Source organism: Protopterus annectens, chromosome 5.part1, assembly GCF_019279795.1.
Source record: "Protopterus annectens isolate FY-2018-M chromosome 5.part1, PAN1.0, whole genome shotgun sequence".
NCBI classification, from domain to species: domain Eukaryota; kingdom Metazoa; phylum Chordata; order Ceratodontiformes; family Protopteridae; genus Protopterus; species Protopterus annectens.
The window spans coordinates 600,607,727-600,629,716 of NC_056736.1; positions in this window are offsets into that span (position 1 = coordinate 600,607,727).

The following is a 21,990-nucleotide window of genomic DNA, read 5'->3' on the forward strand; positions in this document are numbered from 1 at the left end:
GCTAGTTCATTTTGAGAAGCACTTTTTCTTGCTAGAAAATTAACATTTTCTCAGATTACTCCAGACATTCTTACAGTCACTTAATGGTTTTATACTCAAGGCGCTTAGGGGTGCACTGGGCAAAGCTTCGGTGTTGCTTTCAAGGGAAAAAGGTGAAGTAAGTATCACGTGTAAAAGAGGGAGACACAAAAGTAATATATTTACCACAACAGAAATGTAAGAAGAAAATCTAAACAGTTCTCAAAATAAGTAATGAAGGCAGATTGGAAACCTTCCCAACATGCATCACTCATCTCACACTCACCATTTCTAGGGTAGAGCTACAGGCAGAAGAAAAAAGAGAGAAGAAACATCTGCAGAAAAGGACAGCAAAAAAGAAAGGACAGAGGAGGCACGCTACTGAAAATGGACCTTTCTACAGATCATAATAAATACATTTCACAGTGTTGGTGTAGAATATTTCCCTTTCATTTGTTAACTAGGATAGACTCCACAGGAGTCATTTTCAGGTTCAGTTATATAAACCAACTACTGTTGCAAAACCTTAGAAATAAGTGAGAAGCCCACAACTGCTTAATTATCACAGGTACACAAATACACACCAGCAGTAAGTCCCTACGGAGCAGAGTGACTGACAAGAAGCATATCAGGAAAGCATACTAGCCAAATTGAAACTTCACAGAGTTTACATTTGAAGTGTGCGCCAATTCAAGGATACTACATATTGTGTGTACTGTGATGCTATGCGTTACAACAGAAGCACCAATGTCTGGTACACACAGACAACAATTACCTTAAATGTTCAAAATAGAGTTAAGAGTGGAAAAACCATAGCACCCATTCCTTACAGGAGGGCTGGACCTGTATGGAGAAGACAGCCTAAAAGGAAATGGGGCCCAGGAGAGAGGTCTTAGAGGAGGGAGCGGGTCCCGAAAAAGAAAGGGTGAAAGGACAGAACATCTCAGGATGAGAAGGCTACCAGCAATGAGTGGAGGTAGAGGCAAAACATGAAGCAACGTTCCACTTCAGTGACATGGACTTTCTAAGGAAGGAAAGAACTTATCCTGTCAGGCCAGGCAGGAAGATGCAATTTTAAAGTGAAATAGTCGGAATGTCACAAGATCTAAAAGATGTTACTACCACCCTGATAAAAACATAATACTTAAAACCAAATACCTTCTGTATGTGAATGACTTTTGGTTCATTTACAAAGAGAGTGAAATGCAAGTTTTAAAGACTACAATATTTTTGTCAACTTTTTACTTGGTTTTGAAAGCCTGCAAGTTTAATGTGTCAAAGACTGAATTATCTGTCAGGTCTGTATGTTTCTGGAATGAACCAACAACCTCAAGCCTTTGGACCAAAGATTTTTTTGGTGAGAGAGATTACCTGCTCAACAGTAGTGTTTGGGACATGCTTTACCTTATTAAAATATGGCAAAAACTGGTACAAAGAAGAAAAACAGTTGAAAATCAGTCCACAGGCAACCTTGTAACCAGCAAGCAGACCACAAGAAAGGGATCCTTAACGCAAATATTTATTTTTACAATAAGCAAGCGTTTTCGCTGTAACACCCTTCATCAGAGGTACCTTAACTGGGGACGAAATACCGGGAGTCCTGATCAGGAGTGGAACTGGAGCAGCCAAGCAGTCAGCTTCAGGTTGTCCAGATTCGGGGTTGATAGATGGGATGGGTGAGATATCAGATCCGGAATGGGATCTAGAATCCAAGGAGGATTCACTGAGTGAGACCTTAGGAAAGGGAACCAGATCTGTCGAGGCCAGAATGGGGCAATGAGAATCATTCCGCACCCTTGAAGGGCTCCGTGAAATCGCAATGACGGAGCCAGGCCTGACGTCTGGTAACTAGGCCTGCCCCTGCAGCTCTAGCGGCACCTTCCGTAGCATGGGACAGTAGCCGCATAGAGGTATTAGTGACGGACCTGAGAGTGGCCATACGGGTGGAGTGCAACACCTTGTCCTCCTCCGACATGGACTCTGGGGGGGATGCAGCGTATTCTTTTATAAGATCGCGCTGCATCCTAATCACGCGAGTTAGGTGGTTCCAGCCCCTTACTGAGAAGGTCGCTGAACTAAACATCCGCTTCCCCAAGCGGCTTTATCATCCGAGACTCCTTGCTCGGGGATGGACTGAGGGACTCTCCTGAGCAAGTTCCTTGGCAGCAGCCAACATGGCATCTACCGGGGCCCTTACTCCAATGGGCACGGTCAGCGGGGACTGAGTATACGGTCGGGCCTTTTGGGATTGGCTCCACGGTGTCCGGTTCCTTCCACGCCCTGGTGGTAATGAGGTCCACCAGGGGTCGGCAGGAGGGACACCCAAGAGGTAGACGGCCCACTTCAAATGCCTCCAAGAACACGGACTCGTCTCGAGGAAGACTTGGGGGCAGACCACCCCCCCTTTATGCGGAGCATTTCCATGATGTCTCCAAATGAGACATCCTCATGGGGTGATCTTGGGGAGCCTTCCCTTCCTCCAAGTCCGGTGTCTTCTGTGAGAGACTCGGGGAGTCTATGTTCCTCCTTTTTGCATGTATACTTATGGGGGCATCCTCGGGGGGCTGTCAGAGACTCTCGCAGCAGTGACCTGTTCCAAAGGAACAACTTGGGCAAAGGAGCGGGCTGTCCCAATGGCCGGATGGTGGAAGCCTGGCCCAGTGCAGATGGAGCGCTGGACGGAGCCGGGCAAGTGCCGGGGTCGAAACCCTCAACAGGCCCTCTCCACTACATCAAAGCCGAGGGGAGCCGACCAAAGGATTCGACAATCGGCTCCCCTGGGATCCGAGGAGTGGATCGAGCCGGGCGCCGAAACACTCGGATCCGAGGGGACAGTGCGCCAGACACAGACGGCACCGGCGAGCACTGATCCCCCGGATCCTCAAGCTCAGATCCAGGCTCCGAGAGGTCGGATCCGGCACTCGAGGGCAGGGTCGGATCCGGCACCGAGTACCATCGGCGCCGCACCCACCCCGCTCTGAAGCTGCTCGGCTCAACTGCTCCAACCCGGTAGCGGGTCGGAGAAGGAGCTATAGGTTTAAAGAAAGGGGTCGAGCTCCCCCAGAGGGGAGGCAAGAGACCTCCCATCTGCATCTGGGCCTGGATGAATCTTCTCATCATCCGTCCAGATCAGCGTCCGACAAACTATAAGTCGAGCCCGACGCAGGCTGAGGTGAAGCCTTGAGTGCCTCCCTCGATAGCCTCGACGGAGATCGGGTCCTCCCTCCTCAGGTCCCAGTGAAAAGCACACGGGTGACCGGAGCCGAGGAGGGGGAGAACCAGCAGACAAGGAGGCCGGAGGAGAAGCCCACTTGGTGAGCGGGGCCGACACAGAGGTCTCGGCCCGCGCTTAAGGTGCTTCTCCCTCCGTCCTTCTTTTTTCTAGCTTCCTCTCCTCCGAACCACTACAGGGAGGTTGGAGAGTCCCAGGAGGAGGAGGGAGGAGCCGGAGAGGAGAGAGGAGGAACCGTGAGACACGGTAACTCCCTCGGAAGGAGCGGAGGTCGGAGCAGAGTCCGGAGGGAAAAGTCCCACCAGGACCAGCTTAGACCTCCGTCCTTCGTCGTGTCTGGGGTTGAACCCTGCACAAATGGAACATCCAGAAGTGAGGTGTTCAACTTAAGAGTCAGACGAATCGGAGTGTGGCCATCAGCAGGGGAAAGCTTATGGCCACACTCGGAGCACTTCGAAAAAATAGTTTTAGGTTGTTCAGACATCCTAAGAGTTTAAAAATTACTTAAACTAATGTAAAAAAGTAAAAGTAAACTAGACACACAACACAGGCCCAAACACACACTACGCTACCAGCGAGGGGAGGGAAACTAATTATAAAAGATTAATACAACTAAACAAGTTTAACTACCAAAAGGGGAACCTAAACTTTCACACAAAACTATCAAAAAATTTTAAATTTTAGCACTAGAAAAACTTTAGAAAACCACTTAGCTGTAGAGCTCAAGAAAACCAATCTGGTCACCAGCGCGGCAAACTAGATCTGAGGTCATGTAAGGAGAGCAGAGCATTATGGGTGAGGGGAGGAGCTGAGAGCTCAGATCCATAGCTGGAAAACCATGCCGGTTCGGATCCGATATCGGATCCATAACCACAGGTTGCAGACAAATGAATCTCCTACTTCAGATCAGCAAACCCTATGAAGGTTTAAACCTCAACTTTGGAATACAGGAAAATCCAGCTGCATTCATGATCTGACTTGCTCAACTGTTAATGGGGAAGAATTTTGAAAAGCAAATGACCTACTTCATGTACATTAGCAGAAAGAATAGAAATTACAAACTAACAAATTTGCAAGCTATAGCGAGTAGGGGGGAGAAAAAAAAACAAAAAAAGGTTTTACAGCATGAACCTGAAATAGTTAGTCAAACAGCTGAACCAAGATTTTGTCATTCCTGGGAAAGACAGGAAGTTTCACACACAAATACGTACAATTTTCCCCAAAATGCAAAATTAGAAGTCTCACGGCCAGTCAGGTCATAACTAAACAGTGACAACTGCAACAGTCACAAGTTAGAGGCTCCAAATGTGCCTCAGAAAAACAGAGATGCAACTTAGACTGCCTAAAAAGGTTAGAGATTTGAAGAGAGCAGTCAGATAAATGGACAACTGTGGAATTTCACTTAGTAAAATACATATTTTTACTTTTTATAAAATGATGCCGCTTGATATAAAAAGCTTATGGCCTGCTTAAAACAGAATTAAGGAATTTAACAGTACAAAAAGATCAACGCCTCCTGCAGCCCACAAAACTGAAGTAGTGTTTGCCTGTAGGGGAGGGGCCAACAAAACTAGGCAATAATCCATTGCAGGGAGATTTATTTTAAAGGAGTGACCCAAATAAAGATCCTCGGGGGGGGGGGGAGCACTCCTACCAAAATGTTCAGAATGGATGAAATTGTCTTATTTTGACTCTAGAGCACTTTCAGAAATTACTTGTCCGTCAAAGAAATGGCGTAAAAATGTAATCCTGAAAATCTAAAATATAGTTCATGAAAGTTAAAGTCAAATCCTTTGAGAAGTCACTGAAAATGATCGTGGACAATTTGCCTTTGTCTGTATTTCAAAGTAAAATATCACTGAATTAAAGTGAAGCGTTAACTATGGCCATGTTCATTTTAAATTATTTTTCCCCTCGAACACGCCACAGCTGTGAAAAAGTTATCCTGGGATAACACAGCCCTTTCAGGACTTTGGAGATGGGGTGATGACAGAAAATGAGCAAAAGGAATTTAACTGGCTTAACAGCCTCATTTAGGCATGTAAATAATGGCATGGCAGTTAGCAAAGTCAAAAAAATAGCTGCTAGCGTCATCTCCCTACAACCCATTCAAAAACACCAACGTTCAAGAATCTGGGTGATAAGTAATCTGATAAAGGTGAAGGAAAGTTAAAACCTCCTTTAGAAAAAGATTTATCAACTGTATGGTGACAGAAAACGGGTATAACGACCAGCAGAAATTAAACAAAATACTGTGCTACAGTGATGAGCACATGTGCTTCACTGCATCTGGTTCTCCAATTTGGTTCTTGAAAAGGGGTGAGAAATCTATGTCGCACCTAGATCCAAATGAGCTTTTGCGGTATGTTTCAGTTTCCTGCCACAATTCAAACACGTACAAATATGTGAAAAGGCAATCCTCTAAACGTACAGTTTTGTATCTACCATAAATGTAGATGTTCGAGTGCTCATACAGCTGCAGTCATAACAGATGGGGTTATCCTGCCGTCAGGCGGGTCCTTGGTCGGCCGAATTCCAAAGTCTAGGTCCGGCGTCAGTTGTCAGTTTCTTCCCTGATGTCAGTGCGGCAGGGGTATAAAAGAGCCAGCCGACGCCATCTTCTTCAGTTTTTCTTGCCCCAGATGTCAGGTGCCCCCAGAAGGAAGGCAAAACTTTTAGTTATGTACTCACCATAACTTCAGATGTTTGGGATCCATCTCGCCTACATTCTGACTGATGGGTTCGAGCCGATCCCTCGGCCCGACTGCACGCTATGCCAAAGAGCAAAGTCTCTTATTGGCTGAGCTATATCCCAGGATGCACCACTACCAGTCCCCCAGATCTAGTTTGTCCATACATGCACGCCCTGCTTATATAACATCGTCAGATGAAACAAGATAAAAACAGTAGAACTCAAAACCGCTCAATCTCTTCTGATCTCCAAGCCAGGCGGAAGGAGGGTAGAGTTAGAATGGGGAATAGATGGATCCCAAACATCTGAAGTTATGGTGGTGAGTACATAACTAAAAGATGTTATGTGATCCTATCTCTACATTCTGACTGATGGGACAGCCCCTAGCACCTGAATCCTGGGTGGCTCACTGAAAACACTCCTGAGTACTGTGGAACAAAATGATGCTCGCTTTAGATGCCACATCCAATTTATAGTGGGAAATGAAAGTGTGCGGATTTGACCAAGTAGCCGCAGCACAAATCTCCGATATAGCAAGCTTGGAATGAAAAGCTATAGAAGTCGCCATAGCTCTGGTGGAATGAGCTTTGATAGATGTTGTAGGTTGCTTATTCGAAGAAGAATAAGCCTGAGTTATACAATCTCTAATCCATTTGGAGATAGTAGCTTTTGTAATGGCTTTGCCCAATTTATTGTCTGAGAAGGACACAAACAATTGGTCTGACTTACGAAATTGCTGAGTCCTGTCTAAATAGAAGCGCAATTGCCTGTGAACATCCAATTTATGGAGAGTGTATTCTGCTTCATTGAGAATTTTGGGAAGAAACTGGTAGTTCTAGAGATTGTTGTTGAAAGACAGAGATTAGAACAGACCTTTGGGACAAAGGATGGATTAGGCCTAAGTGATACCTCTATCCATGTGGAAAATCAAGCACGGTGGTTTAATAGATAGGGCTTGAAGCTCTGAAACTCTTCTTGCAGAAGTAATTGCAACTAAGAAGGCAGTTTTCCAAGACAGATATTTTAACTCACATGTAGCAGCCGGGTTCAAAAGGGGAGATGTTAATGCACTAAGCCCAAAATCTAGCTCCCACGGAGGCGTTATGATGAAAAACTGGGGGTCTTAATAGGCCCGGCACCTTTAATAAAGGTTTTGCATAATCTGCTGCTCATCAATGGAGGATCCATGGATTCGTGGAATTTAGAGATAGCCGCCAGTTGGACTTTAATAGTAGAGACAGAAGATCCTTGATTAAACAGGGATGTTAAGAATTTCAAAACTTCCGGGATCGGAGCAGTGATACGGTTGCCCTGAATTGAGCCCAGATAGCAAACCTCTTCCACTTACTGAGGTACAATTTGTTAGTGGTGGGTTTGTGGGGTCATATAAATATGAATAACCTCCGGTCGTGTGACTTCTGACCAGGGTCGGAAGTGGAGGAGCCAGGCTGTCAACTTCAAGGAGTGTAGGGACTGATGCTGTCGTCCCGACTGATGGATTAGCAGATCCGGAGTTAGATCTAACGCCCAAGGAGCGTCCATCGTGACAAGCCTCTTCAGGTAGGAAACCATACCTGACGAGGCCAGAATGGAGCAATCAGTATCATTGAGGACCCCAATTGAGAAGCTTTTGAATGACTTTGGGAGAAGTGGTATCGAGGAAAGGCATAAAAGTAGCCCTGTTGGCCAAGGTTGTGCTAGAGCATCCAAAGCTGCTTCCCCTTGATGAGGAGTCAAGGAGAAGAACCTCTTGCACTTCGTGTTCAGTGGCATTGCAAATAGATCGCAGCACGGCGTTCCCCATCTCCTGAAAACCTGAGCTGCTACTGCTTCGTTTAGGGACCACTCGTGGGGAGAGAGAATTGTCCTGCTCAATTTGTCTGCCAATATATTTGATTTCCCCGGAATGTGGGTCGCTACCAAGAACGGTTGGTAGCTACCGCCATTCCCACCCCTCATGGCCTCTCTGCAAAGGTAAGATCTGGTCCCTCCTTGTTTGTTTAAATACCAAACCACCGACATGTTGTCTGTGTGGATGGCGATGATGCCCTGAGGAAGAAACTTGTGTAAGGCCTGTAGGGACAGAAGTACAGCCCTCATCTCCAACACATTGATGTGGGAGAAGAGCCCTGGAAGCCAGGAGCCCTGAACTAACCTGCTCCAGACAATGCCCCCCACCCTATCTGGGAGGCATCGGTCGTCAGGGTAACCACTGGAGAGGGAATAACAAAAGGGCTTCCTTGATTTAGCTTGATGTCTGAAGCCACCGTTTAAGGTCCCGCTTGCATGTTTCTGTAATCATGATGGGATGATTGAGGGAAGGTCCTGAAAGGACCATTGAGTTGACAATAGCCACTGAAGAATCCTCATGTGCAATCTTGCCAGAGGAACTAGAAGAACCGCGGCAGACATTGAACCTAAAACTTGTAGGACCATCCTGGCTGGGGCTTTGATCTTGAAATCAGAGCTTGAACTTGGCCCTGTAAAGTTTGGATCCTTTCGCAGGAAGAAAACGCAAGATCAATTTTGAGTCTATCTCTGCTCCTATGAACCTTATGCACTGAGAGGGCAGCAAGACAGACTTTGGACCAATTGAATGTAATCCCCAGGGTAGCCCCCAGGAGACATTGGCTTTGGAGGTTGTCCATTAGTAGATGCCTGGTGGTGGCAGTCAGGAGCCAGTCGTCCAGATAGGGAAACACTTGGAATCCAAGACTCCTCAGGTGAGCAGTCACTACTGCCAAACACTTGGTGAACACCCTGGGGGCTGTGGTGAGACCAAAGGGCAGTGCACAAAATTGGAAATGACTGACTCCCAGGCTGAAGCGCAGATGCCTCCTGGACGCTCCTGATGTATCGGTATGTGATAATAGGCCCTTGAAGTCTATGGAGCACATCCAAACATCCTTCTCCAACAATGGGAGAATGGATTGTAACGTGACCATTCGAATTTGGATTTCATGGACGGATTGGTTCAGTCTGCTGAGATCCAATATTGGTCTCAGGTCCCCTGTCTTTTGGGCACTAAAAAGACACCTGAGTAATTTCCGATCCGGATCTGGTCTGTGGGGACCGTTGATGACTCCTTTTCTAGCAGCTTTAAAGCTTCTATGGCTGCCGTAATTTTGACTGGGTGGTGGGTCCGGATTTTTTTGGACGGTGGGGTGGAACATGTGAATGGATGGTGTAACCTCCGGCACGATCCCAAGCACCCATCTGTCCTGAGTGATTGACTCCCAGGCTTTTAGGTGCTTGGCAACGGGCACCACGACTGGCTCCGGAGCAGCACAGCCGGCAATCCCTCATGATGTGGGAGGCTGAACAGCCAACGAAAGGACCATGGTCTCCAGAATTGCGGGGCCCCTCTGCCGCTTCTGGACGGCGCCTCCTGCGAAAAATTTCCCGCCCTCTGCCTCTGGAAGGGAATCTTCCTGCTGTTGGGGAAAAACCTACGTTGATTTACGGAACCATCTTCCCCTCCTTAGCCTTGGGATAAGGCCGAGAAAGGGAGTGGAATAATGGGCACCTACGGCAGATAAAGTTTTTCCTCTCTTGCTCACAGCCGGTAAGAGTGTCCCAACCTTGTGGGTCCAAACAAAGAGGACCCATCAAAGGGAGCGCCGGCGAAGGAAGACTTGAAGGCCTCCGCGAACTGACACAGCGGAGCCAGGCTTGTCTCCGTGAGAGCCACCCTGTGCTCTGCCGCTTACCCGCCCCTTCGGCCGCAAGACATAGGAAATGAGCCTCATGGACGAAGTTAGAAATTGACGTGAAGGATAGCCAACTGAGAGCTAACCGACTGGACTAGCTGCTCAGGTGGTAGGTTACCCGAGAGGGAATCTGACAGCTCCTTGACCAGATCCCTCTGAAGCCTAGTAAATGTGCCAAATAATTCAGAGACCTTAAAGTAAAAGGCCGCTGAAGTCAGGGTGCGCTTCCATCTGTCCATGCTCCTAGACTCCTTATTAGGAGGATGGACGGACGCTGAAGCCTCTGCCACGCCCTGTTGTGTAGCAGATGCCACCACCATTGCATCTACAGCCACGCTTTAGTGAGGAACTCCTTCTCGGTGGGGCAGATAAAAATTTATTAGGACGAGAAGGGACTGGTTCCACGGTATCCGGATGTTCCCACGCCCTTCGACAAACTAAATCCAGGAGCTCGTCAAGGGCGGAGACACCCAGGAGGCGGAGGGCTGAGCCCAAGGCCTTGAGGAGCACTGACTCATCAGCAGAGGGGTTTGGATATCCAGCCGCCGTTGTTTGAGGATCTCTAAGATGTCTGCAAATGAGACATCATCCGAGGACGACTGGGACCCTCCGCATCATCAAGATCAGTGTCCATGTAATAGACTCGGGGAGTCCACGTGCTTCCTCTTGCATCTATCTTCTTCCTTGGGGGTTCCTCCAAGACAACTCAAGAACCTCAGGAGGAGGGGAACCCCAATGGGGTAACCTCAGGCCCAGGGCTCCGCTAAGCCACGGACAGGGAACTGCCAAAGACCCAGTCTCCACGCCCAGGAAGGTGCCGTAAAGCCGAGAGATGGTCAAGACTTGGCCAAAGCACTCCTCATAGCTCTGGAAAGCCGGACCCCAGAATCCTGGGAGTGTCCGTCCCCGGAGCCATGATAGTGGACGGAAGTCCCGCAGCCGGGCACTAGAGAGGAGGCTCGGAACCAAAGCATAGGTCCCAAACATCACCCCCGGTCCAGCCGAAGAAGTCCGCGTATCAAACTCGGACCAAGGCCCGGTTGAGGTAAGGGTCGGAGCCGACCCTAAGATCTCCACCGCTCCAACAGGCACCTGCTCCGACGGAGCCGGGCGGCCGGAGGAGGAATAGCAATGGATGGAGCCATCGGCTTCGGCCAACTGGGTCGGAACCCAAACAAATTTTTGAAAGACTGGGGACTGGAACAGTCTTTGGAGCACCCTGTCTATATCCCAATCCGACATCCTCGAGGACTTAGAGGATACTGAACGGTTCGAGATGGCCTCTCCAACGCCCCAAAGGGCTAGGGGACCGCCCGAGGCGACTCGATGACTATCGGCGCCGGCGAATAACCACACTAGTTTTCCATCGGTGCGAGGAGGACTTCGGCCGAGGAGGAAAGTGTTCGAGCGGAACCTTTGTCGGCTCCGAGACCAGTGGAGCCGACGGCGGTGACCCGCCTCTCATGCCCCAGCCATCGGCTCAAGCCAGAGGAGTCGAGACTGGTGGCATCGAGGCAGATCAAGCCCGCCTCGACCAAGTCCTTGGAGCCGAAGGAGAAGCCTGCTTATGTTTTTGGGCGGCCGGACCCGACGGACTGGCCGGACCCGACGCCTTTTTCTTTTTGGCTGGTGAAGGAGAGGATGCCAAAGCTTCTTCAAAAGAGGTTTTATTAAGCCTTTAAGGATAAGTTTATTTTTCCTCTCCTGGAGGACCCTCGAGGAAAAGGCGTGACACACGCTGCATGACTCTTGTAAATGTTTTGCACCCAAACAATAAACACAGAGAGAGTGGTCATCTGTGATAGACATTTTAAAATTACATTTGGTGCATTTTTTGAAGCCCGAAGGCCTAGGATTTTGAGACATTATGACCAATGCAGTAAATCTCTGACAGCAAGAACACACAATCCTATTTAACCTTACTAAACTGATTCTACAAAAATCAGTTTACAACTGCCGAAATAACAATCCGAACAACAAAAACTCAAGGGGATTTGAAATCCCAAAGGTTTGAGTGGGGTTGAATGACCGGGAAAGGCCCTACAGATGAAGGAGGCCTGAATCAGAAACAACCCAATCACACCACAAGTTTTCACAACAAAAACCTTCAATCACTACACAAAGTACAGAGTAGCCGTTAAAACAGCTTTTTATGACAGGAAAAGCAATTTTCTGACAGAAAAAAGTAAAATTACTACTCAGCTCAGCCAGCTCGAGACCACGCCGCTAGTTAGCGCAAACGAGATCTGGGGGACTGGTAGTGGTGCATCCTGGGATATAGTAAGCTCAGCCAATAAGAGACTTCGCTCTTTGGCATAAGCGTGCCGAGTCGGAGCCGAGGGATCGGCTCCGAACCCATCAGTCAGAATGTAGGCGAGATAGGATCACATAACATCATAAACTTATGTAATCATGCAATATAGAATAAAAAAACAGTAGTTGCAAGCAAATACACCATAAAAGAATACCCCAAATAGGTTGTATGAGAAGGTGTTTGTCATAAGGCCTGTCCTAAGAGGGATGGAGGTGGAAACCTGGACTGCAGCTGTATGAGCACTCGAACATCTACATTTATGGTAGGTACAAAACTGTACTATGTTCATCTTGCATACAGCTGCAGTCATAACAGATGGGTAGAATCCCAAAACTAAGTAGGGGTTGCAGGCACTAAGTGGTACTAGGAGAAGCAAGGATGCTCTGCAAGACAGCTGTGGCAAATCCCGCTCTAGATTTTGAGTAAAGTGGAAGGTGATAGTGTTTGGAGAAAGTGTGCACTGAACTCCAAGTGGCTGCTTCCAAAATGTCCTTGGTAGGAACCCCCCTGAGGAAAGCTGCAGAGGTAGCTGTGGCCCTTGTGGAATGGAACCTGATGCTAGATGGCACATCTTTTCCATGAAATGAGTAACAAAAGCGTATGCAGTGGGCTATCTATTTTGAGATTGTCTGTTTGGAGATAGCCTTTCCTTGAGCACCTGTAGCATAGGACACAAAGAGTTGCTTGGATTTCCTGAATGGCTTTGTCCTGTCCAAATAATAACGTAGTTGTCTGTGAATGTCCAAGGAATGCAGTAGTCTTTCCCCTTTGTTTTGTGGGTTAGGGTAAAAGGTAGGCAAGTTGATAGTCTGATTCAAGGCCACACTGGATACTACCTTTGGCATAAAGGTAGGGTTGGTTCATAAAGAAACTCTGTCCTGATGGAAAATGATGAAAGGTTGCACAGCCATGAGGGCCTGTAGTTCAAACCCCTGCTGAGGTGATAGCCAGAAGGAAGGCTGTTTTCCATGACAAATATTGTAGTTCTGTTGAAGCAGCTGGCTCAAATGGAGGAAGGGTCAGTTTTTCCAATATGAAGTTGAGGTCCCAAGCAGGGACTGGTGGTTTCCTTGGGGGTTTTATATTCTTAGCCCCTCTGAGGAAATGTCTTAAGAGAGGATGAGAGAATAAAGGAGGATCTGTGTTGTATTGTGCAGAAATAGCTGAAGCATGGATTTTGATGGAGGAGAAGGAAAGTCCACTGTTTAACATCTCAGCTAGGTACTGTAATATTTTTGGTATATTTATTACCCAAGGATTCTGGCCCTTTTTCTGATTCCAGGCACAAAACTGCTTCCATTTGGCGGAGTAGGCTTTTCTAGTAGAAGGTCTTCTGGCCTCCAAGATGACATCCTGAATCTCCTTGGAGAGGAGGGTCTGTTGTGAAATCAAGGGATTCTCCATGCGGCTAGATTTAGGGTTTTGAGCCAGCTGTGAATAGTTTTGAAGTTGTGCTGGGACAACAGAAGAGGCACTAGTGGTAGGATCCATGGTGGGGAATGCGTCAGGCTCTTCAGGAGTGGATACCAGTGTTGTCTTGGCCAGTCTGGAGCAATGAGAATAATTTTCGGCCTCTCTGCTCTGGCTTTAGTAGGAACTTTGGGCAGCAGAGGAGAGGCGGAAAGGCATAGACTGTCAATGTTGTCCAATTGAAAAAAAGTGCCCACTTTCCAGGCCCGCGGATGATAGGTCCTTGCAAAAATTTTTCAGTTGGTAATTTCGTGGGTAGCAAAGAGATCTATGTCTGGCTGTCCCCATGCCTGAGTTATCTTTAAAAACTTGAGGATGCAACTTCCATTCGTGTGGGTCTGTTATATTTCTGCTTAGGCTGTCTGCCAGTGTGTTTTCCTTCCCTGGCAGGAATTGTGCCTGAAGTTGGATTTGCAATTCCAGAGCTGTGTTCCAAAGGGTCATGGCTAGTCTGCACATGGGGTATGAATGAGTTCCCCCCCGTTTGTTTATGTACCACATCACTGTGGTGTTGTCTTTCCTTATCAATAGCTGGCCTGGATGCAGTAGGTCTTTGAAGGCCATAATAGCATTTTGTACTGCTAGCATTTCCTTTTGGTTGATGTGTAGGTGCTTCTCTTTGGGACCATTTTCCCTGGAATGCACTGATCTTTCATGTGTGCCCCCAGGCGAGTCCGAGGCGCCTGTTGTGATGACTTGATTTGCTTGGGGTATGCAGAAAGGGAGACCTTGTTTCTTTGGCATGCTTGAGCCCACCACAGAAATTCCTTTTGAAGACATGGAATGAGTGGTATAATTGTTTCCAAACTGTGGCTGTGTTGAGACCATAAGTTTTTTAGGTACCATTGAAGTTTCCTCATATGCAGCTTTGCACATGGGATCAGAAGGATGCAAGATGCGATGAATCCCAGAGCCTGCAGGACTTTCCTTGCAGTCAGCCTGGGGAAGGTTGCCATTTTGCTGAAGTATTGAGATAGTTGCCCTTGTTTGTCTGGCGTGAGGTAGACCATCTGGGCGTTTGTATTCAAGCTGGCACCCAGGAAAATTATTGTTTGAGAGGGTATTAGTTTTGATTTCTTTTTGTTGACTGTGTATCCCAGAAAGTTCAACAGTCTTATTACAAACGCCAGGTGTTTCAGAAGTATGTCCTTGCTGTACGCTTGGATCAGGCAGTCGTCCAGATATGGGTATATTTGTATTCCTTGAAGTCTGCAGAAGGCAAGAATTACTGATGCCAGGCATTTCATAAACACTCTGGGCTTAGTAGATAAGCCAAAGGGCAATGCAGAGAATTGATAATGGGTTGAACCTGCAAGAAATCTGAGGTATCTTCTGCAATCTTGTCTGATTGTGACATGCAGGTATGCCTCCTTGAGGTCCAATGTTACCAGCCAAGACCCTTGCCCAGCATGGGAAGAAGCTGCTGTAATGTGAGCATCTTGAATTTGGTACCAAGAATATGTGTTTAGGATGGATAGATTCAAAATAGGTCTCAATCTTTGTCCTTCCTTGGTACCAGGAATAGTCTGGAATAAAACCCCTTGACCTTGTTCTTTGCAGGCACCTCTTGAATAGCTTTCATGTCCATGAGAGCTAAAATTTGTTTTGTGCCTCTGCCCCTTGATTTTGTGGCAGGTTTGGCATGCCTCATTTTTGGAAGGGTGTGAAAGTAGAATCTGTAGCCTCTGTCTATAATGTCCAGGATCCATTTGTCTTTGTGACAATATGCCAATTTTTGAGAATAATGCCAGTTTTCCGCCTAAAGGTGCTGCCATTAAAGCTTTGCTTGGCAGGTAAAGGGGAAAGTCATTGTGCCTGCTTTCTGAATGACTGTGATCTATCTTCTCCACCTCATGGGGTTGGTGCTTGCCATTGCCTGGCTCTGAATGATCCTTGAGATTGCCCTCTACCTCTCGGGCCTGTATCTGCCTCTTTGAGGTCTGTCCGTGGCTGGAAAGGACCAATTTTTTGAAGGCCAGTTTCTGCTGAAACGTGGAGGTTGTACCTGCAGGAAATCTTTCACTGTTTGCATTGATCTCGCATTTTCCTCCATTTTCTTTAGTACCTCCTCAGCTTTAACACCAAACAATACATCTTTTTGAATAGGTGCATCCAGTAATTTAGCTTTGACATGATCTGGTAAGGCTTGTTCTTTGAGCCAAGCATGTCTACGTATGACAGACCCTGTAACAGCAGCTCTACATGAGGCCTCCAAAGCATCAAAACCACATTGCAAGGTATGTTTACCCACTTGCTCTGCACTATGCAACAAATCCTGCAACTCTTAAATCTGGTTGCTCAGGTTGTGTCATTTTGCTTTTCAACTCAGATAATAAAAACTGTTGATACTTTAACATATGGAACTGACAGTTTAATGCCCTCATGGTTAAAGTGGCCGAGGTATACACCTTTTCCCCCCCACCTTTCTAAAGCTCTGAATCTCTGAAGGTAATGGGTTTTAGCAGTAGAGGCCTTAATTCCCTTGGGACCCTGTGAAATAGTTTCTGGGTCAGCAGTATGGCTTTTGTATAGGAACTGGTGAATCTAGAACCCGTAATACCGGTCAGGTTTAACAGGAGCCAGAGGTAAAGAATCTGGGTTGAGGCTGGCTTCTGTGTACACATCATCTAATATATCTAAGACAGGAGGGATAGCCAGAGGCCTATGCTGGGGGAGCAAGAGAAAATCCCCGAGCCTTTTCTTGGAATCTGAGTAATCTTGGCCTTCCCAGTGAAAGTGTTCCCTCAAAGTATGTAGGGTTTCCCCAAAAGAGTAGTCCTCGGGGGGTGGGGGGGGGAAGAGACCGAGGAAATAGACTCCTCTGCATCAGAGTCTTCAAAAGGAGAATATGTATATTCCTGGACCTCAGAAGGTTCAGAGGTAATAGAGGCTTGATCTGAGGAAGGGTAGTCTTCCTCTAATCTGGGCCTTTTGTCCGAGGGGGGTTGAGAACCCCTGATAAAAGTAATCAAATCCTCAGCCATTTTGAGCATCTGTTTTTTAGGCATGGGGCCTTGAGAGGGTCTGTGTCCTTGTTTTTTTGTTTTCATGGCTGCTTTAGATTTTGTGAAAGCCTTAATGGAGAAGGAGGAAGGCCTGAAGGCACCTTGAGAAATGGCAGGCCTGTCTAAACTCTGCTTTCCGCCAAAAGTGGCATCGTATCTGTAGTCGGTACGGGCCGAGGAGCCTGCAACTCGCACAGAAGACACCGTAATGAAGTGTCATCGGTAGTCAGGGCGAGGGCGCTCGCTGAGAACCGGAAAACCGTAGTCGGCCTTTAGCGTGGTGTCAGTAGAAGTCGCTGACCTCGTATGTCGGTCCTTATCCTTGCGCCTTTTACGCGAAAACTGAGTCGGAGTATCCGACGACATAATGTAATTAAATTTTTACCAAAATATAGATGGGCTTAACCCGCCGACGCCTTATAGTGCGCTTGTTGAATCTAGCACAAAATGGCAGGCCGAGACGTCATGGTCTGGGCCTAAGCAAGGAATACAGAAAAGACTGGAAATCCTTATGCGTATTTGCTTCCCACATGAAATGCAATTATTAACTTTGTCTGACATCGGTCTGAGGCAAGAAAAGTTTCCCAACGGGTACTTAGCTTCAAGAAGACTTCGCTGAAATATTTTCAGAATCTCAGGAGCTGGTCGACCGCACTTGCGAACTGCTTCTGCCGGGCACCGCGCTGCAAGAAAGACTGAAAAAGATGGCGCCGGCTGGTTCTTTTATACCCCCGCCACACTGACATCAGGCAACAAGCGACGCCGGACCTAGACTTTGGAATTCGGCCGACCGAGGACCCGCCTGACGGCAGGATAACCCCATCTGTTATGACTGCAGCTGTATGCACGATGAACATCTGACCATGGATTTGCAGGATTCTATGATGGACTGGTGCCCCATCCACACTAGTTGCATGCCTTCTACTTGTTGAGTGCTAGGATAGGGTCTGCCTCCTCTCACACGTAAGGCAGGTATACTTAAAGGAAGGAATACTACAAGAATACCATGGCACCCACTGCTCTGGGCATATCATCAAGGATGGTACCTAGGCAAAAGTTTATTACTTGCATGACGGACTACAAAATGTTTACAGTGCCGAATCAACTCCAGTCGAACAAAAGGATGCCCAGGCATCCAGAGTAAGACTTATTTATTTTATTTTATATTTGTTTACCGGGATGGTCTGACTGGGACAGTGCCCATTTTCAGCGGAGGCCTGGGAAGAAAAGCTCCAACCTAAGCTTACATACAAAATTATAACATCAAGTAACAGAATTATAGACAAAAAAAAGAAGAAGTTATGTACTCACCATAACGTTCCATCTGAGTAGGTATCTTCACTAGGCCCCTAACACTCAGTCACACACACACGCTACGACCAACGGGGGAGGGAGAAATATTTTAAATTAAATTAGATTTAAGCTGAAGCTAAAATAAAAAGATTAGTGTAAAGGGTAAACTACCACACACACACACAATCAGTCACTCAGAAAGAAGAAATAAAAACGTCAACACATTTACATGATAAAAATGTAAAAACAAAAATATATACATAGTATCAAATAGAACAAGACTTTAAACACTTGAATGTGTGTTGTTAGAAGGGATATGTTAACAAAGTTAGTCAATGCATAGCCAAATTCTATAAGTAATAGGTTCATAGGCATGTACTAGGCTAATGGCCCATAGGATTAAACTGTCATTGTGCCACCCAACCTTAGTAGAGCCATTGGAGTGATCCCCGGGGTGAATTTTCTATTTCCCATCCACTCATCAAGATTTCTCTTGAAGGGGGCCAGTGAAGTGCTCTGCTTGACATGTATGGGATGTCTTTTCCATAGCATGGGCAGTCTCTGGGTTATGAGCCTGTCCCTCCAGCATGTTCTGTTGATTGTGGTAGTAAGATTGAGGTCTCTGGAGCGTGTGGTGCGGAGGGATTGTGATTTCTTTAGATGTAGCATTTCTAACAGAGCTGGGTCGGACATGGCTTTGTAAGTCAAGCAGAGATCGCCTCTAAGTAGGCAATATGAGACAGAGAATAGTTGGAGTTTGAGTCTGTCCATATAGGACAAGTGTTTAAGGCCTAGGATCCTCTTTGTGAGGTACTTTTGTGGCCTCTTCAGTTGCTGCAGGTGTCTAGTGAGGTACATGCCATATGGGGCATTGTATTCGATGATTGGCCAAATGAGGGAAGAGTAGAGGGAGACAATGACCTCTTTCTTCCTGGTTGCAAAACCCTTAGTAATGAGATGCGCCATATAGGCCTTTCTGACCACAGTGGTAACGTGGTGGTCAAAAGAGAGGTTGCTGCCAACTTGTGTTCCCAGATTTCTTATAATCCCTTCTATGTTCAGTGGACTACCATTAATGTGGTAATTCAAGGGAACTAGGTTTTTCCCAAAGGGAATGAAGACCCATTTTTTTGGCATTGAGCTTAAGGCCATGGTTCTGACACCAGTCGTTGGTCTCAATGAGGCCTTTCTGTAGGATGTCAACATCACTTGGGGAGTTAATAATTGCTCCCAACTTGCAATCATCTGTGAACTTTGTCAGCCAGAGTCCTTTTGTGTTGGCCTGGACTTCAGAGAAGTATATACCAAACAGGAGAGGACCCAGGACCAAACTCTGTGGGACTCCACTTGTGACAGGTCGGCAGTCTGACAAGGAGTCAGCTACTTTCACACTGTGGGTTCTATCTGTGAGCCAATTTGCAACCAACCTAGTGATATAGGGGTTGATGCCTAGCTTAGTAAGTTTTTCTATGATTCCTTGGAGTGGAATGGTATCGTGTGCTGGCTCGTTGGCCAGATCAAGGTAGGCTGTATGAACCATCTTACCTTCATCCACAGCTCTGGTGACAGACTCAAAGAAGTCAACCAAGTTGAGCAGGCATGATCTACATTTCACAAAAACCAAACTGTGAAGGATCCAGAGTTTGGGGATTCCCTACATCTTTGTTTATTAGGTCCATGATGATGCGTTCCATAGCTTTACATATCAGACTTGTCAGGGTAATGGGGCGATAGTTCCCGGGGTCTGTAGTTGCTCCTCCTTTGTGGAGATGGATGACTGTAGCAGTGCACCATTTGGTGGGGACAAAGCCTGAGGTAAGGCTGTGATTGAACAGGGCACACAGGTGAGGTGCCAGTTCATTCTGTAGTTCATGTAGAACACAGCCAGGGAAACTGTCAGGTCCCATTAAAGCTGTATTCTTTGCCTTGGACAGTGCTGTTTTAACCTTGTGCAGCAGTAATACTGGGTGCCTGGCAATCTAGTGGTATTGTGATCGGTCCTTTCAGGGGAAAAGGGGCAGGGGTAAAGTTAGCACTGAATCTGTTCGCCAGTATATTTGCAATATCTGTTGGCTCGGTATAGGAGATACCATTGTGCAGTAGCTCAGAACAAATCTGGGTATTGCCATATAGATTTTTTACATAACCATAGAAGGCCTTGTGGTTGTCTTTACTATCTGCTGTTCTGTTTTCATAGCTAGCTTTAGAGGATTTGATGAGGGATCTCAACCTTTTGCTGAGGCTGATAAGAAGTCTTTCCAGTCTTGGGACTTCACCTTATTCCACATCAATTTCCTCCTTCTGTTTCAGAGAGTTTGTTTATGGCAGTTTGGTTTCCTTTTTTTTTTTGAGGAGAGCATCTTAGTTCTATTGGGTATGGCGAGATCCATGCATTTGTGTATGTGTTTGTACAGTGCATTGGTGTATGATATGGCGGTCATGCAACTATTCTCCATTTGCATGGGTGCTGTGAAGTTAGCCACCTCTGTTTTTAGGAGCCCAAAGTTAGCTTTGGAGAAGTTTTTCATGGTGGTTACCTCTGTTGGGGGGGGGGGGGGGATGTGGATTTCCAAGGTGATTAGCTTGTGATCAGATCTAACCAGGGAGGAGTTGACTATTGGTGTGGAGCAACGGTCTCCCATGTTAGTAATAACCAGATCAAGGATGTTGCCACCTCTAAAGGGGGTAGGAATGAGTTTTAGTCCAGGCCATTGGAATTAATGAACTCCAGAAAGCGTTGGGAAAGTGTATTAGTACACGAGTAGTTTTCCCAGTTAATGGAGGGGTAGTTAAAGTCGCCCAGTATGAGAGTGTTAGGTTGGACCCTAACATTCTCCATGGTGTTTAGGAATGTGGAGTGTGAATCTTGGGACATGGCTGGGGACCTACAGGAGGCTGCCACATAATTCGATTCGCTGTCTTACCCAATGTTAGCTGCACCTGAAGTATCTCAGGATGCATTACTGTGGGCTACTAATCTGGATGTATGCACATCCTTTAGGAATATGAAGGCACCACAGCCTTTGGAGCTTCAGTCCAAGTTCTGGGGCAGAAAGGTGTGGAAAGAGTTGTAGCCTGGTGCAGGGTGCTTTCGCTGCCTTGAACCAGGTCTCTGTTACAGCACAAATGTCGATTGTTCTCCATTTTATGGAGTACCTTCGAAGCAGTGCATTTTGAGATTTAGACTTCTAGCATTGAACAGCATGACCCTCAAATTGCATTTGTTTGTAGCTGTTATGGTAGTAATTTGGTCTTTGGAACACCGCCTAAAAAAGGCACTATGGGGTGACAGATGCAGGCCATCTCTGGCAAAGCATCGAGGTCTGTCAATCATGTCATACCAGGCAGACAGATACTGGATCCCCTTAGAATGAAACCAGAAACTTAGCCAATTGTTGGAATCAATCATTTTCTGCTTGTACTGTAGTATCATTCTGGGTGATGGTAGGATGCTTCTCCAGGCTAGGGTCATACCCGCCTGCGAGGCTAGGGTCATACCCACCTGCGAGGCTAGGGTCATACCCGCCTGTGAGGCTAGGGTCATACCCATCTGGGCAAGATAATCCGAGAGCCCTCCATGTCTCTTTCATGTAGTCCTGGAAGTACGCTTGCCAGGTCATTCACAGAGTCATATTTACATGTTGTTGAGGGACCCGAATCTGTGAGTGTGTGCGCGATGGCGGATCCTGGCACCATTGACAGGCAGATGACTGTTACTTTCTCCTTATTCAACCTCGTGAGTGGGACATCAGTGCCTCACTATCGCAGTCACCCATGACTAATGTGTTGGGCATGCTGTTTTGCCTCAGGGTCTTTATTGAGTGGCACACTGTTTAGAGAGTGTGTCTCGGGATTAGTGTTGTAATGTGATGGTCGAGTGCGATTCTGCCTAGAAGGTCTCTGTTGTTCTGTTAGATTTTATGCAGAATTAATAATTAATTAACCTGGAGTGTTACATGTGCAAAGCCAGGATTCAAATAAGTGTGTTTTGAGAGACATTTTGAAATGATTAAGATTTCTTATGAATCTAATACTATGTCAAAGGGTATTCCAACTTTTAGCAACAAACTTAGAGTAAAGAGAGTTGCCTGCTGTATTGGGTACTTCGGTTATCTGGAGTAAGTCTTTGTTAAATGATCAAAAACTACAATTTTTTGAAGAGAGGGGCTCTGAATGTTGGGATTTTGTTCCAGAGTGAGAGCAACTGATATGAATCTGTCCCTCCAGCATGTCCTATTTATTTCTGTGCTGGTTAG